The sequence below is a fragment of the Leptonychotes weddellii genome, chromosome 7 (genome assembly GCF_054177405.1).
Source record: "Leptonychotes weddellii isolate Sample4059 chromosome 7, ASM5417740v2, whole genome shotgun sequence".
Classification (NCBI taxonomy): Eukaryota; Metazoa; Chordata; class Mammalia; order Carnivora; family Phocidae; genus Leptonychotes; species Leptonychotes weddellii.
The window spans coordinates 70,470,755-70,488,555 of record NC_138375.1 but is presented as its reverse complement, the minus strand read 5'-3'; the positions used below and the strand labels follow the sequence as shown (position 1 = coordinate 70,488,555).

At 33.4% G+C, this 17,801-nt stretch overlaps 1 long non-coding RNA gene across 1 annotated transcript in view; it reads right to left on the bottom strand.

Moving 5' to 3' along the window:
* Window positions 1-2,321: 2,321 nt before the first annotated feature.
* Window positions 2,322-17,801, bottom strand: part of LOC145722641 (uncharacterized) — a 152,945-nt gene continuing 137,465 nt past the window's right edge. Inside the window, exons 3-4 of the long non-coding RNA XR_014147036.1 lie at window positions 8,525-8,666; window positions 2,322-2,462 (exon numbers count right to left, since the gene is read on the bottom strand). This is a non-coding gene — a long non-coding RNA (uncharacterized LOC145722641). The remainder of the gene's footprint in view (window positions 2,463-8,524; window positions 8,667-17,801) is intronic.

The following is a 17,801-nucleotide window of genomic DNA, read 5'->3' as shown; positions in this document are numbered from 1 at the left end:
GATACTAAAACTTGTCTAGAGTATATCAGCATTAAATTAGCAATGCTGAAACAATTCTTACAAAACTTACATTAGAATCTGGAGCTTCCTTTCAAAATATAGATAGTAAAGAAATATAGAATTTTTCACATCATCTAATCAGTTATGGCCTTTTAAATTTAATGAACCGAAGTGGAAACTTAATTCTCATTCTATATCCCTTTCCATTTTTAATTCTAAAGACAAGTTTTATAATTTTTATTTCCAAGATAAAGCTTTAGGTCTTCATATATCCTAAGCCACATTTAATGTATTAAGGTTTTGATTATGGGGGCGCCTGGATGGCTCAGTTGGTTAAGTGTCTGCCTTTAACTCAGGTCCTGATCTCAGGGTCCCGGGATGGAACCCCACGTCGGGCTTCTCTCTCTTCCTCTCCCTCTGCCCCTGACCCTGCTTGTGCTCTCTCTTTCTCTCTCTCTCTTCCAAATAAATAAATAAAATCTTTAAAAAAAAAAGATTTTGATTACATAATTTTGGATGTCTGTCTCACTTTGTTTTTCACTTGACTTTGTAGAGATTTAACATTTGTTCCCGCTGCCAAGTCAGATCCTTCTGATGTTTTTCAGGCTCGACAATTTGGGGATTTTTAACAGGTTTTGGATTCACTTTTTATTATTAAAATTAGAGAGTAGAATTCAGTATATCTAGTAAAGAAGTAAATTTTACTGTCCACATTGCATTTCTAGGCACAGCCATTTTGATGGGAATTTGAAAGCTGGATTAGGGAATTGTAGCTGTTGTTAATTGATCTGATTCTCCGATTAGCAGGATAGACATCTGGCCATTGACTTTTTTCCTTTCAAGAATTTTGGCTGTTGGGTAACAGAAGGAACGCACTCGCTATGGGAACGGTAAACATAAATTTTGAGAGCAACTGCATTAGCAGTGTTAAAAGCAATTGTCTCAGAATAAATTGGGCCCCTTCACCTTGCCTGTGTTGCTTTGTGGATCCCTCTCAGGCCTGGTTTGCTAGCCAGAGTACTCAAGTCAATGGGAGCTCTTGGGTAACTAGAGGCAAGGCTATCACTTGCATTGTAATTTTGTTTACAATATTTATGCTTAGAGATGATATTCCCATTCAAAGATAAGAATCATTAAACTGTTTTGCATTTATTTTAATCTTTTCTGTTTTAATATTAAATATATCTAAAATATATTTTGTATAAATTTAGAATTTTATCATTTTTTAAAATTTTGCTATGAGATCTTGGAGTTTATTCTTTTTAAGTGTTCAGTTAAATCCTAGTTAGTTCACATACAGTGTAATATTAGTTTCAGGTGTAAAATATAGTGATTCAACACTTCCATACAACATCTGGTGCTCATCACAACAAGTATACTCCTTAAACTTCATTGCCTATTTTACCCATCCCTCCAACCCCTCCCTGCTGATAACCATCGGTTCGTTCTCTACAGTTAAGAGCCTGTTTCTTGGTTTGCCTCTCTCTTTTCTTCCCTTTGCTCATTTGTTTTGTTTCTTATACCCCACATTTGAGTAAAATCACATGGTATTTGTTTTTCTCTGACTGACTTATTTCCCTTAGCATAATATCTCTAGCTCCATCCATATCATTGCAAATGGCAAATTTTATCTCTTTAGAAAAACAATCATTGCTGCTCCATGTACAGAACAATGTACCCTTTCTTTAAAGGATATTAATATGAATTGAACTGAAATTTATCTTGTATACTATTAATATTTTAGTTAAACTCATGCCAGTATTTCTAGATCTCCTCATATTTTATTGTTTATAAATTTCAGAATATTTAAAATACTGTTAGTGAGGGGCTCTTTTTTTGTGCAGTTTAATGGAGATGCCTTTAGTTTTGCCTTTAGTTTTCAAAAATAAGTAATATCTTTATTATTATTCTATATACATATTACTTTTCATGTAACAATTTTTTTTTTAATTTTTAGCTTATGGTGAGCTTTTTTTCTATTCTGATATTTTTAGATTTTGGAAATAGTTTTTGAAACATTTATAAAGATGAGATGAAATTTATAACAGATTTCTTTATATTGGCCCATTCTTTCATTCTATTCCACCACAGTGGATTAGACTCAAAATTTCTGTGAATTGGGGGTGATTATTTTTTTAATATGAAGTAATAAGATAGATCAATATTTTTATTTCCCATGTTTTCTTTTTCAGATTTTGGTTCAGAGTTATGCAAGTGTCATGGAAAGAACTAAAAGTGTTCATATTTTTTCTGTTTTAGCAGAGAATTCATGACAAGAACAAGTGGTGCCTTAAAAGTTATAAAATAAAAACTCACCTCTTAGGTTCTCTGGGCAAAGAATCTTTGCTTGAGCAATAAAGCTTCAGTAGTATGAAACCCAAAGGGCATATGGTGATGAACTGGATATTTTTTCCCTTGAATCACATTCTTCAACCATGCTCAGATCCACACATTTCAGTCTTCTGAAAGAAGAGGAAAAACAAGGCAGCATAGTGGTTAAAGACAGTCTTTGGAACCAGATACATTTAGGTTTGAATGCCAAGTTTGATCTTAAAAACCTGATTTTACCTTTCTAAACCTCAGTTCTCTCTATGTGAAATAGAATAAAAATACTTCGTAGTATACATTTATATTCAATTTATATTCAAATAGTACCTTACATCAAAGATGAGTGAGGGTTTTGGAGAGAAAACATTTTGCTCTTTTGGTATTTTTTTTTTTTTTTAAGATTTTATTTATTTATTTGAGAGAGAGAGAAAGTATGAGAGGGAGGAGGGTCAGAAGGAGAGGCAGACTCCCCACTGAGCAGGAGCCCAATGTGGGACCAGATCCCGGGACTCCAGGATAATGACCTGAGCCAAAGACAGTCACCCAACCGAGTCCCAGGCGCCCCTCTTTTGCTATGCTTTTTAAGAAATCCAAGAATACTATGTCTCCACTTAATAGTTTATTTAAAAGTTATCCATCAGGTAATTCTTAAAAGAACTGAATTTTGCTACATTGTCAACAAATATATTTTAAATGCTTGGTCCATACACTTACAAAGATCTCAAATATTTTTTGACCAAAGACTGTCAGTTTTAGACTGATTGAAGATCTCTATATTAATGCAAGCTGCTGTTGTCATCAAAGAAAAATAGGTCATTAATCTTTTTTAAATTTCTATCAACAAAATGGATATAGTTCTTTGAAATGAAAAGATACAATCCAAATTCAGTTTGGGATACTAAGATACAGTTTCTCCTTTGAAAAATAGCAATACAAATACCATAAAAAGGAAGTTAAAGGAAATCAACAATGGTGCTGATATTGTTATTTAAATATTGTATGTTGACTGATAGCCATGTAAATATTTGAGTGAAGACACAATAATTAGATACTTCCTATCTTATCTTCAATATCTGAAATTTGTGCAAAGAATTCCTACAAATGAGGAAGAAAATAAAAAATGGTCAAAATGATAGTGTAAATGATTTAACAGTCATTGTGTTATTTAGCAGATTTCAGTGAAATGGAGTGTTGCAATTCCACTTCTAGTTTGTAGTTTTGCAATCCAGGAAAACACTTGCAACAGTGCAAAATGGAACATGAACAAGAATACCCATCTTATTATCATTTTGATAATAAAGCGCTATAAGCAACCTTGATTGCAGCAGATGCTGTTGATGCCCTGACCATCTCCCCTTTATAAGGCTTTTTGTGTACCTGTCCCACACTACCATGGGTATTGGTCACTAAAAACTTCATACCTGCACCTTTCTCCAGAGACAAACCTTGGTTGACAGAAGCTTCCAACTCAGGAGATGCCTACGAGTTTTCCAAACCCACCTTTCCACTCATTTTCCTCTGCCTAGTTCTGTCTCAAAAGCCATCCATTTTTCCCCTTCCTGCTATCTTCTTCTTCTCTTACTTCTTTTTTTTTTTTTAACATATAATGTATTATATGTTTCAGAGGTACAGGTCTGTGCTTCAACAGTCTTACACAATTCACAGTGAAGGGGGGGAAATGGGAGGAGGAGATGAACCATGAGAGACTATGGACTCTGAGAAACAAACTATCTGAGGGTTCTAGAGGGGAGGGGGGTGGGGGGATTGGTTAGACTGGTGATGGGTATTAAAGAGGTCATGTACTGAATGGAGCACTGGGTGTTATATGCAAACAATGAATCATGGAACACTACATCAAAAACTAATAATGTAATGTATGGTGATTAATATAATAAAATAAAAATTAAAAAGCCATCAATTAGCCTACAAATGGCTGATTGATGTAGAAATAAATAACCCAGACTCTTGGCCTCTGGGTGGGGCAGCCTCTGAAGTGTAATTCACAATCAAGAGCCCCTTGGATCAGGCTGAGGCTAGATAAGTCCTGAGACCACTTCTTTACTGCTTTCCTCACTCCCTTGCAAGTTTCTCCTCAGAGCAGTCCCTCAAGAAATGATTTACACACAAATCTTTATCCCAAATTCTGCTTTTTGGAAGCTTGAGATAAGAAACTCTTGTATCTGTTAGAAGAAGAATGCTTAGCTGAAATATGACATATGTGATGATGGGTTACTCTGCAGTGGTAAAAAGAAATGAATCTACCTACATAGAGCAATATGAATAATTTGCAAAAACATAATTTTAGGACAAAAAAACAAAGAAAAAAACTTACAGCCAATACCATCAATGTAAAATAGGCATGAAAATAATACTATCAGTTTCTAATTAATTGTTTATTTGGAGTCAAGAAGAATGGGGTATAAAAATCAAATTGAGTGTGGTAGATAGAGGAGAGATATAAAATAAAGCAATAAAAATTGTGCATGGGCCAGTGCTGAAAATGAATATGAACTGAGGAATTTTCTACATGAATTTCATGACTGTCAAAAATAACAACAAAAACAAAATAACAACAACATAGTGGTTGCTTAATGAAAATTTTTACTCCCTAACCTGTAGCCCTCCCTAACCTTTTTCCTTTCCTGATTAATGGATGAAAGTATATCTAAAAACACTGTTTAATATGATGCAGGGCTTTCCAACCTAGTCCAACTTACTTTGGGAGTACACACATATAAAAAAGACAATTATTAATGATTTTCTGAATTATAATATATTTCCTTTCTATTTTTTCTACTTGCTCCCTGCTTTAGTAATCCCTCCTTTAGTAACTTTCTAGATTACTGTAAGTCTATATTAACTGGTCTTCTTTTCTTCTTTTTTATTTTTTTATGTGATTGTTTACTATTTCTTTTTCATTTAAATTCAATTAGCCAACATATAGTACCTCATTAGTTTCAGATGCAGAGTTCAGTTACTCATCAGTTGTATTTAACACCCTTAACTGGTCTTCTTGATATATTATTGGGTAAGAGGCATAAAGATGATTTTGAATGCTACAGCTGCTATTTTTACATGTGGAAACATAAGTTCTTTGCATACTTTCTCCAGCACTATTCACTGAAAAATTGTCTCTAGACAACATTTTGCTATTTGGCTGCTACTGAAGAATTTCACCAATGTGTCTGCAATAAAATTTTCAGAATAATAGTATATTTAAATGTTTATATTTTGAAAGCTATTGATAAAAACTTTGGATGCAGAAAACTTTAATAAAATTTTAATAATTTAAAAATAGGGCTACAGGAATTCTAGAGAAGAAACCAAGTCACTTGTAAAGGAAAGATTTGAAAGTGTTTTATAACTCTGTAGATTAGATTCAGAAAATTAATATTCTCCATCAAAGAAATGAGTAAGAGAAATGTTGGTTATTAAGACTGTAAGGGAGAGATGAGACAATGTGGAAGAATAATTCATCACTGTCTAATATTGTTAGGTTTTGATTTTGTGCATGCACACTCTCCTTTTCTTAAAAAGAGAACACCTTCCTTTGGAATTTATTATTCAACAAATGATGGCAACACTCAATTCTAATATAATTTATGAGATATGATGGGGGAAATGAAGCTGATTTTCTTGTACATAAGTAGAGACACATATAAGGAATAGAATTGTTGACTATTATAATTCCAGAAACATTCTACATCATCTTAATCACTATCATGTTCAAAATAGCTGATACATCACAGGGATTAAAGATTATTGTATTGGATTCTAATTGCTGACCTTGTGTAAACTGAGTATTATCATTATAAATTGATGTCTTTAAAAAGTCTAACACTTGAAGAAATACACTGAGCTTTTAGTAATTCTCAACAGATATAGATTCCACCAAGTACTTTTAATGTTGATTTTTTTTTTAATGGAAGCCAGTCTACAGACTTTCTATAACTTAGTCTTTCAAACGTCATTCTTGGGTCCTGAGAGAAGAATCTCAGTATTATTAGCTCTGTGGTGGAATTATAATTATAGATCAAGTCAGTAATTAAAGTCTGCTGTATATGGAATAGACTCAGGTCAATCCTGGATCTGACATATCTGACTGAAATTATCTGTGAGTTGTCATTAATAAATTTTCATTAGAACTTGACAAAGAAGAACTGTGAATCTCCAATTGGAAGTGATTGGTTCAGGGATTTTTTTCTTTTTAATTTGGAAACCATGACAATTGTCTTCTGGGTGTCCTTGAACTACTAAAATTTTAGGCGAAGATGCACATGGGTACATTTACCAGGTAGATAGCCTATAGATTTTCATCAGACCTTTCAAGAAGATCTTGATCCAAACAACAACAAAACCCAACACATTTATTACATAACATCCACACATTCTCTGTCTTCCTCCCTCCCTCTCTCTCTTTCTGTCTCTCTCTCAATCTATTTCTCTCTTTGAGTTAAACAAAAGTCCAGAGAGATAAGTGGACTTGTCCTAAATGGGCTTGTCCTTGTTACATGATTAAACAGAGCTGGGACTAAAACTGCATTCTTCTGTTTTCCAGTCCAACACTCATTTCCATTAAATCAATGGTCTTTCATCTCTTGTCAGTATTTTGAAAGCATCGGTCTTGCATTATGGTAAGTACTCTACTAGGGCATTAACAGATATACCAATTAATGATAGGAAATTATACTGTCTTTAGTATTTAAATATGCATTGTAGCATTTTGTTTACTTTGGATCTGAAAAAAATAAATATCTTCCTTTCAACTCTGACTCCTAGGCAAAATTGTCAGGGATAAAATAAAACTGTCCTTTCCACATGTTTGATTAGTTGCCTGACAGACTTTGGTAATTGAAACTAATTGAATCATTAGCCTACATATACCAAAAAGTAAGTCTGTTTTAATGATAGTCACATTAGAATTTGATGAGTGGTTATTAGATGTGAACCTTATGCTTCTTACTCTTAAAAAGCTGTCTTAAAGTAAATAGCAGGCCATTATATCAGAATAATAGTTCAATATATTTTAAACATACCCAATAAAGCCTATACACTGCTAAAGTTCAAACTTTGGAGAAATCTTGTTACTTCCTTGTGTCTTTTAGAATTCCCAACATATTACCATTTTTCACTGTATCATATTCTTTCATCTTTTGTTTTTATTGTATCAGCCACATTACATTAAGACTTCAAAATGATTAACTCATTCAAATCATCAGTCCATCTTTTAATAATGTTATATATCAAATTAGTTTTTATCATTCTAATGCATTTGTCATTATTCTTGTTTCCTTAAAATTGAAGTTGTTAAGCATACAGGTAGGTGATATTTAGACCAAGTAATCTTAATTCAGTTACATTATTCTTTCCAAAACTATGTAACACTAACAAAAGGACACATATGGCTCAGTATAGATGAAATTAAATTGTTGGGATGGAAGGACTGGGCAGGGAAACATGTGTCTGAGCTTTTCTATAAACAGTAATTTTAATATCTGATATCCTTTGTAGATTATTTTGCAAAGTTATTTTTAAATGTGTAATATTTTCACAAAATTATAATACAAAGGCACTATTAGCATATTATGCTGAATACGAAATCCTTTATTTCATAACACAGATGGTGAACAAAACAGGGAGCCAAGAACTAAAAAATAGAAAGAACCCTTAGAATTTCCAGCATGGCAAATAATTCATATAATGGTACAATGTATTAGCAAATTTTAAAGTTACTTTAAATAAAACCCATAAAGAATTTTCTCAAGATATACTCTTAGAAAATTTCAAGTTACAATACATCATTGCTAACTCTAGTTCCCAACACAGACACACACACACACACACACACACACACAGGGTAAATATGTGTGGTGATAGACAGGTAAATTAGCTTGATTGGGGGCACCACTTCACAATGTATATGTATATCAAAACATCATGTTGTACATCTTAAATATATACAATGATTATTTGTTAATAATGTGTCAGTAAAGCAGCAAAAATAAACTTAAATGAATTGAATATTGATTTAAAAAAAAGAGTTTTCTCAACAGTTGGACATATTTGCATTTTCCCAGTCTATAAGTTATATTTGTAGCAGCCACACCTTTCCATGTTACAAAATTTCCTACAAACAATAGGAGTAATTCTCATTATCCAGGCTTGAAAAAATTTGAATACAAAGACAAGGACCCACCTCTTTCCACATATCAATAGAGGAAGATATAGAATACCAGAAAGATGTCTGGATCTTTAATGTGAGAACCTAAAATACTGGAAGATGATCTTGATGCAGAATTGTTCAGTAGCTTCCCGGCTGCACTGGACCTTGCATGAGTCTGAAGAGTGGAAGATTGCAATTAGGTAAACAGTAATGAATATACGGTGATCATAAATAATACTTCAAGGTATCTGTCACAAACGTGATACGAAAAACACAGATATACTATAGCATTACCATGGTTTTTTGTCTATGTTTATAATTAAATGAAATGCTAAATTTCAATTAAAGTTTAGGGAAAATAATATTGTAATATTTTTCTCATCCAAGTTTAGTAATCTGTCATTTCTTTCCATAAAAACCAGCTTAAGTGGGGCACCTGGGTGGCACAGTCAGTTAAGAGTCAGACTCTGGGTTTCTGCTCAGGTCATGATCTCAAGGTCCTGGGATTGAGCACCCCCACCCCACTTCACCCCCGCCCCACATTGGGTTCTGCGCTCAGCACAGAGTCTGCTTGAGACTCTCTCTCCCTCTGCCCCTGCCTCTCACACCGTGCTCTCTCTCTCTCTAAAATAAATCTTAAAAAAAAAAAAAACAGCTTAAGAAAACCTGGTGGTTTCTCACAAAGTATCTTAAGTATTCTACTAATATGTATAAGAAGAATAAAAGCATAATAAATATTGTGATATTTTCTAGTTTCTCTTTACTTACAAATTACTGATACAAAAGGGGTTTAAAATGGATAAAGAAACTTGCCAACAAAAGTTGAGGAAAATAATATTCTAAATCTATACAGCATCAATAAATAGTAGTTCACAAAATGATGACATACTGAACTACAAGACTATATAAATCTTAATGGTTTCTTCTAATAGTTGGGAAGAGATAATTGAGAAGGGACTTTCTTAAGTAGAAATATTTTCACACAAAATTGGCTAGTTTAAATGAAAAAGTATAAAGGGGATCATCAAAAGTTTCCTTAAATTAATACTCAAGTCTTTTTAATATATTCTATTTTGTCTGATCATATGAAAAACAATTTGTCAGAATAAATTTGTAACATTACATATTTTATATTGAAATGGGAATGATAGAAAGCAAATAAAAAATCAAAATAAGAATAACCAAACACACACAAACAGCATATCAAGATAATTCTAAAAGGAATACACATATTTCAGAAAGGATTTAATAAACCCAAAAGATACTTTTTACATAATAATTACTCTGCTTAACCATAAAAGTCTTTTTCAATGACATTATCATAACTGTAAAATAAAACTAATTTTTTATAACTTATTCTACTACATTTTAAGTTTTTAGAGATGCTCTTAGTATCTAAACTGGAGCTGGTGGGAAAAGATATTCTAGATTCTACAGTGATTTTCCCCTACTTCTGTAAGTTTAAAAAAAAAAGTGAATGCTAATGTTTAAATATGAGGATAAAGTTAAGTCCAACAATTAGATTGATTAGTTGTTTTGTCACCCATGTGATTGGATTTACCACTATGTTGATGTTAAGTATTGAGCTAAGTGAGAGCTAGCAGGCAGAATAGAAGCTAAGCAAGTATCTAACCTGAAAGTATTTAATGCAAAGTGTAAATACTTGTACCCGAGTTCTGAGAAAACCAGGTGCATATTGTTTCAGAGGAGAACTGCCTAGCCCCTAATGCTGAAGAAAGATCTTGTAAGCACTAAATACTTCACGTTGCAGTCAAGGATCCTGACTGAAACTATTCATTGTTATTTTACAACAACCAATCTGTAAGGTAGGTAGAGCAGATATCTACTTTATATATGAAGAAACTGAGTCAACAGTCAGCCTTGTCCAAAATCAAACATTGATTTACTTCTGGGGTCATGATTGAAATGAACTTTCTGGACTACCAGCCCACCATTCTTTCTTTCATATTGTGTTCAATATCAATAGATATGATGACAATCATATAATTATATAATCCTTTAGCTCAAATGAGTATATTAACATAAAATTTATGTACAGTATAAACATTTTTGCTCAAATGAAAGATACTGGCTTAAACAATGATAACTCTGACTTTTTGTAATGATTCCTTTATACTAGAAATGATTTAACTTACTGCTCAGCATAATAAACAGACCATTAAATACTGTATATAATTGAGATAAAATAAATACTGTATATAATTGAGATAAAATAAATTGCTCTTGTCTGGGTTTCATTGCGATAATTGGCTTTATTAATGAAGACAATTTGTAATAATAGTAAGGATAATGTGTGCAACCTAATTCTTCACCATGAATATTTAACTGATACTTTAATATTTTGATTTAAGATAAAAATAATTCAGGGTAAACATAATTATCTTATAAATATGCAAATAATAAAAATTAAAAAAACAGATGGTTTTAAGTGCTCTCCTTTAAAAAATACATAACTGACTGGTCCTCTGAGGCAGTTTTGCTTTAAAAAATACACTTAAATATACATACAGAGAAATATCAGAAAAGAAATGAATTGAAAATGATAAGAGAATAATCTTTAGTTACATAAAAATTTATGGAAACAATAGGATAGATACAATGAAACAGAATAGAAAACCCAGAAATGGACTCATGACTGTAAGGTCAACTAATCTTCCACAGAGCAGGAATGAATATCCAATGGGAAAAAGGCTTTTCAATAAATGGTGTTGGGAAAACTGGAGAGCCACATGCAGAATAATGAAACTGGACCACTTTCTTACACCATACACAAAAATAAATCAAAATAGATGAAAGACCTAAATGTGAGAAGGAAAAAGTCAAAATTCTAGAGGAAAACACAGGCAGCAACATCTTTGACCTTGGCTGCAGTGAATTCTTATTAGACATGTCACTGGAGGCAAGAGAAACAACAGCAAAAATGAACTATTGGGACCTCATCAAGATAAAAAGCTTCTGCACAGCATAGGAAACAATCAACAAAACTAAAAGGCAGCCTATGGAATGGGAAAGATATTTGCATATGACATATCTGATAAAGGGTTAGTATCCAAAATCTATAAAGAACTTACCAAACTCAACACCTAAAAAATCAAATAATCCAGTTAAGATATGGGCAGGAGACATGAACAGACATTTTTCCAAAGAGGACATCTAGACCAACAGACACATGAAAAGATGCTCAACATCACTCATCATCAGGGAAATACAAATCAAACCACGATGAGATACCACCTCACACCTCTCAGAATGGCTAAAATTAACAACTCAGGAAACAACAGATGTTGGCAAGGAGGCAGAGAAAAGGGAACCTTCTTACACTGTTGGTGGGACTGCAAACTGGTTTAGCTACTCTGGAAAATAGTATGGAGGTTCCTCCAAAAGTTAAAAATAGAACTACCCTATGATCCGGCAATTGCACTACTAGGTATTTACACAAAGGATACAAAAATACAGCTTTGAAGTAGGGGGGCACATGCACCCTGATGTTTATAGCAGCATTATCAAAAATAGCCAAATTATGGAAAGAGCCTAAATTTTCATCAACTGATGAATGGGTAAGTATATATTATATATGCATATAATATGTACTTTATTATTATTTTAGTAATACTTTATTAATATTATATATATATATAATGGAATATTACTCAGCCATCCAAAAGAATGAAATCTTGCCATTTGCAACAATGTGGATGGAGCTAGAGTATATTTTGATAAGTGAAATAAATCAGAGAAAGACAAATACCATATTATTTCACTCATATGTGGAATTTAAGAAATGAAACAGATAATCATAGGGGGAAAAATCGAGAGGCAAACCATAAAACAGACTCTGAACTACAGAGAACAAACTGAGGGTTGCTGGAGGGAGGGGGGTGGGGCGATGGGTTAAAGAGGTGGTGGGTATTAAGGAGGACACCTGTTGTGATGAGCACTGGGTGTTACATGTAAGTGATGAATCTCTAAATTCTACTCCTGAAACTAATATTACACTATATGCTAGCTAACTGGAATTTAAATAAAAACCAGAAACAAACAAACAAAAAAGTAAAGAACTTATTCTTGTGTTGTTGGTTGGAGCGTTCTACAAACATCCATTAGATCTTGTTGGCTTAATGGTGTTAATGAGTTTTATATCCTAGACAGTTTTCTAATTATTCTATGACTTGTTGTGAAAGGGGTGTTGAAGGCTCCAACTGTACCTGTGGATTTGTTTATTTTTTTTCAATTCTATCACTTCTGCTTCACATATTTTGCATCTCTGTTGTTTGGAACTCACACATTTAGGATGCTATGTCTTCTTGGTTCATTATCATGTCCCACTCTGGCTCTCGTTATTTTCTTGTCTGCTAAATACATTGCTACCTCTGCTCTACTGTGTTGTTTCTCAGTATTGAGGTGCCCAACCAGACCAAACAAGTCTTAAATTTATATTACATGTAATACCCATGGGTTTAAATTGTTCCTAGCAAGAGATATAAGGGAAATTTCAGGAAAAAAAATATTTGGACATATTTTGATCATTACACAATCATTTAATTCTTGAAAATACTTTGTATTAATTGTAAAAGCTCTACAACCTTCAAACATAGAAAAATAGAAACAAAATATGTCAAATTACACATGCCTTAAAAGGATGAAGGTAAGTATTAAACTTATTAAATGTTAAATTCATTGCCTTGAAATTAGATTATAAGGCCTATAATTTAGTTTCAAAAAAGTACTAACTGAATTTTGACAAAAATTTTGCAAAACTGAAGTATGAAATTAAAAAATGAGTACTGTGTTTGATTATGCACAATTTAGGATACATTTCTTCCATTTGGATTTTTAATTTTTGTAAAGTGTTCTTACTAGTTATGACAGCTGCTAAAATCAGATGTAGAAATAATTTTTTTTACCATAATTAAATTAATTCAAGAAAATTTTATTTCAATTTTGGCTTAATAATTTTAATTCCTAACTTTATTTATTTTTTTTTAAGATTTTATTTATTTATTTGACAGAGACAGAGATAGCAAGAGCAGGAACACAAGCCCCGGGAGTGGGAGAGGGAGAGCAGTCTTCCCGCCGAGGAGGGAACCCGATGTGGGACTCTGGGATCATGACCTGAGCCGAAGGCAGACGCTTAACGACTGAGCCACCCAGGCGCCCAATTCCTAACTTTATATATGGCTTACAATGCCCATTTTATATAGTGGTAGATACATGTAATTTATATAGTGATATAGTGGTCAGTATATGAAATTGATATGCATGTTTGTGTGTGTGAGTATGCTCAAACAATTTAATGATAGTATTATGTAAGTAAAAAAATTTCAGACAACTCTGTTTTAGGTTTTACACCTGTTAACTGTTGTCCCAAGCTCCATAGCTCATGTATTGAAAAAGCAATATACAGCCTGATAAACATATATGCTCTAGCAGGGATGCTTGATATCAATTTATATCGGAGTAGTAAAAAAATATGTTCAACTTAATAGCCAATGCACCTTGAAATATGTATGTGTGCTTGTTTTATGATCCCAGAGGTAAGATGTGTTTAGAAGTTGATAATGTTATATTATTTTTCAAATAGCTACATAAAGCATTTGATCATGTGTCAAGACTTGGAAAGAAACTGAAAAAAAAAGGAATTTTATTATTTGACCAACAATTTCTGAATTATGTTTCATCTTTTAATAACATTAAAGAGTAATGCACTCAAATCTAATTCTAATAAATGCTGCATTAACATTCTAGTCCTAACAGCATGCAATTACTGCTAAACTTATAAAATGAAGGTTTCATAAATCTAAAATTTCAACTGTGTTTTGAAGATTTCAAGTCTGTTTGTTGTTTTATCCCCAAACTGTTTAACACATCACCATGGCAGCTAAATATTAGGCCAAAACCAGATTACCTTACAGCAATCACAAGGTGTATACCATTCACATATCTTCAATGCATTATCAGCAAAGGAGACTGGTATTAAACACTGATACTGCACATTATTTTTGACACCATGTATATTTATCACATCTAAATGTGTGAAGAAAAAAATTCAGTGTATATATATTTTAGGGATTTTTGTGCTCAGTTTATAGGCCTGGAAAAATGAGTATAGAATCAATTTCCATGATAAGGCATTTATGGAAAGAACATTTTGGGTCCATGGAATTATGTCTAATATTTTTATTTAGTATTCTTCACTACTAGTAAGTTTTTCTTTGTGGCAGTATAATAAATTTTCACCCCTATTAATACAGGATTATATATGCTTTCCTTTCCATAGAAATGCATAGCTATGACAGGTTCTACATATACACATTACTTTCAGAAGAGGAATCCCCACATAATCTAAGAGCTTGACCCAAATTAAAATATTTATTATCACTTAAAAGTTTATTCTGTAACTTAGGCTATAGTCATTTCATAACCGGGAATCCTACAGGATAACATTTAATCATGCCTAACAAAGTGCTTTATAAAGAATAGGTTCTTAATAAATATCAGCTCAATAAAATGTGATGGATTATTCAGTTCTCATTCCTTCTATCTACCTATCCTTTCCTTCTTTCTCTTGTATTCTTTCCTTTTTCTCTCTCTCTCCATCTCTTTAGTTCCCTCTTTCTTTCTTTCTGTCATTTTTTTGACTCAGTATACCATGTATTAAGAAAAAGCAAATCTGAAAAGCCCAACTAAATGTAGCAATCTAAGTGTCAGTATTAGGAAAATTGCCATTAAAATGGTTGAAGAAGCATGGTTGTTTCTGGAGCATTACTTTAAATCTTTTAATTGTCTAAGTTGCTATGAGTACATTTGAGGATATTTAATACTTCATAGTTTTTTATGGTTTTGCAGAATAATTGGTTGAATGTGTTACAATCAACTTTATGTGCAGAGAAACCATACAACCTAGAAGTTACATCCCTTTATCACACACTGGATAAATAAATATATTCACCCTATATCAGGATAGCTCTGTTTTTCACTAAGGCTGCAAATGGTAAACTGAAGCTGCATTTTAATTAGACAAAAGTCTGCAGGGAGGTTATATTCTATTTGGGTTCTATTTATAAAAGGACCATCCTAAGCCCAACTCTATGTTAGGAGTCCTCCCAGAGGCTATTTTCTTAATTGCCCCTAAAGTGATGACTCACTGCTTGAGGAAATGGACAATGGAATTCAACAATGTGAACCAAAATCCCTTTGAAAGAATTAAAATGACTAATCATTGGAAGATGTCCACACATTATTTTTTTAAAAGCACATTCTCTGAGATTTTAATTTATTGCAGAGAGTTCAATAAAATACCACATAATGCTATGTGGTGAAACAAGAAATTGTCTCCTTCTGCCCCTTCCATCTTCTCCTTTGTCCCTAGTTTCCAAACTGTGGATTCAATTTGAGGAAAACTCTGAGCATCTCAGTATTTTTATTCTTTTTATAACAGATGGGATATAAGCCAAGGTTTTCAAACTAGTGGCCAAAAGGTAGGTTTATGAGTTCCACTCAGTATTAGAAAAGTCAAAAAAGTCCACATATAATGGGGATTTCCAAATTATCTCAGTAACAAAACTGACTGGAATAAGTTGGCACCCTCCTTTCAATAAACAATTAACTATTGCTATGGTCACCCAACCACATGTACTCCCCTTTCCCCACGTTCTCTAACACCTGGCTATTTCACATATTTGCATTATCATTACTTGCCAATTTTATGGAAGCATTTGAAAGTGAAAGTCTATATAAACCATGCTAGCCCATTAATCACCCAGAGTCTATTTAGAAAGGGAGGCACAGAGTTTTCTATATCCATGACAGCCATTTTTTTAAATTTTATTTTATTATGTTATGTTAGTCACCATACATTACATAATTAGTTTTTGATGTAGTGTTCCATGATTCATTGTTTGCATATAACACCCAGTGCTCCATTCAATACGTGCCCTCCTTAATACCCATCACCAAACTAACCCATCCCTCCACCCCCCTTCCCCTCTAAAACCCTCAGTTTGTCTCTCAGGGTCCATAGTTTCTCAAGGTTCGTCTCCCCATCCGATTCTTCCCCCTTCATTTTTCCCTTTCTACTTTTGTTTTTTTTTAACATATAATGTATTATTTGTTTCAGAGGTACAGGTCTGTGATTCATCAGTCTTACACAATTCACAGTGCTCACCATAGCACATACCCTTCCCAATGTCCGTCACACAGCCATGCCATCCCTCCCACCCCCACCACTCCAGCAACCCTCAGTTTGTTTCCTAAGATTAAGAATTCCTCATATCAGTGAGATCATATGATATTTGTCTTTCTCTGATTGACTTATTTCGCTTAGCATAATACCCTCTAGTTCCATCCACATGATTGCAAATGGCAAGATTTTGTGGGGTTTTTTGATGGCTGCATAATATTCCATTGTATATATATATACACCACATCTTCTTTATCCATTCATCTGTTGATGGACATCTTGGCTCTTTCCAGAGTTTGGCTATTGTGGACATTGCTGCTATAAACATTCGGGTGCAAGTACCCCTTCAGATCACTATATTTGTATCTTTGGGGTAAATACTCAGTAGGGTAGCTCTATTTTCGACTTTTTGAGGAAACCCCATACTGTTTTCTGGAATGGCTGCACCAGCTTGCATTCCCACCGACAGTGTAGGAGGGTTTCCCTTTCTCTGTATCCTTGCCAACATCTGTCATTTCCTGACTTGTTAATTTTAGCCTTCTGACTGGTGTGAGGTGGTATCTCATTGAGGTTTTGATTTGGATTTCCCTGATGTTGAGTGATGTTGAGCACTTTTTCATGTGTCTGTTGGCCATTTGGAGGTCTTCTTTGGAACAATGTCTGTTCATGTCTTCTGCCCATTTCTTGATTGGATTATTTATTCTTTGGGTGTTGAGTTTGGTAAGTTCTTTATAGATTTTGGATACTAGCCCTTTATCTGATATGTCATTGGCAAATATCTTCTCCCATTCTGTCGGTTGTCTTTTGGTTTTGTTGACTGTTTCCTTTGCTGTGCAAAAGCTTTTTATCTTGATGAAGTCCCAATAGTTCATTTTTGCCCTTGCTTCCCTTGCCTTCGGTGATGTTTCTAGGACGAAGTTGCTGTGGCTGAGGTCGAAGAGGTTACTGCCTGTGTTCTCCTTTAGGATTTTGATGGATTCCGGTCTCACATTTAGGTCTTTCAACCATTTTGAGTCTGTTTTTGTGTGTGGTGTAAGGAAATGGTCCAGTTTCATTCTTCTGCATGTGGCTGTCCAATTTTCCCAACACCATTTGTTGAAGAGACTGTCT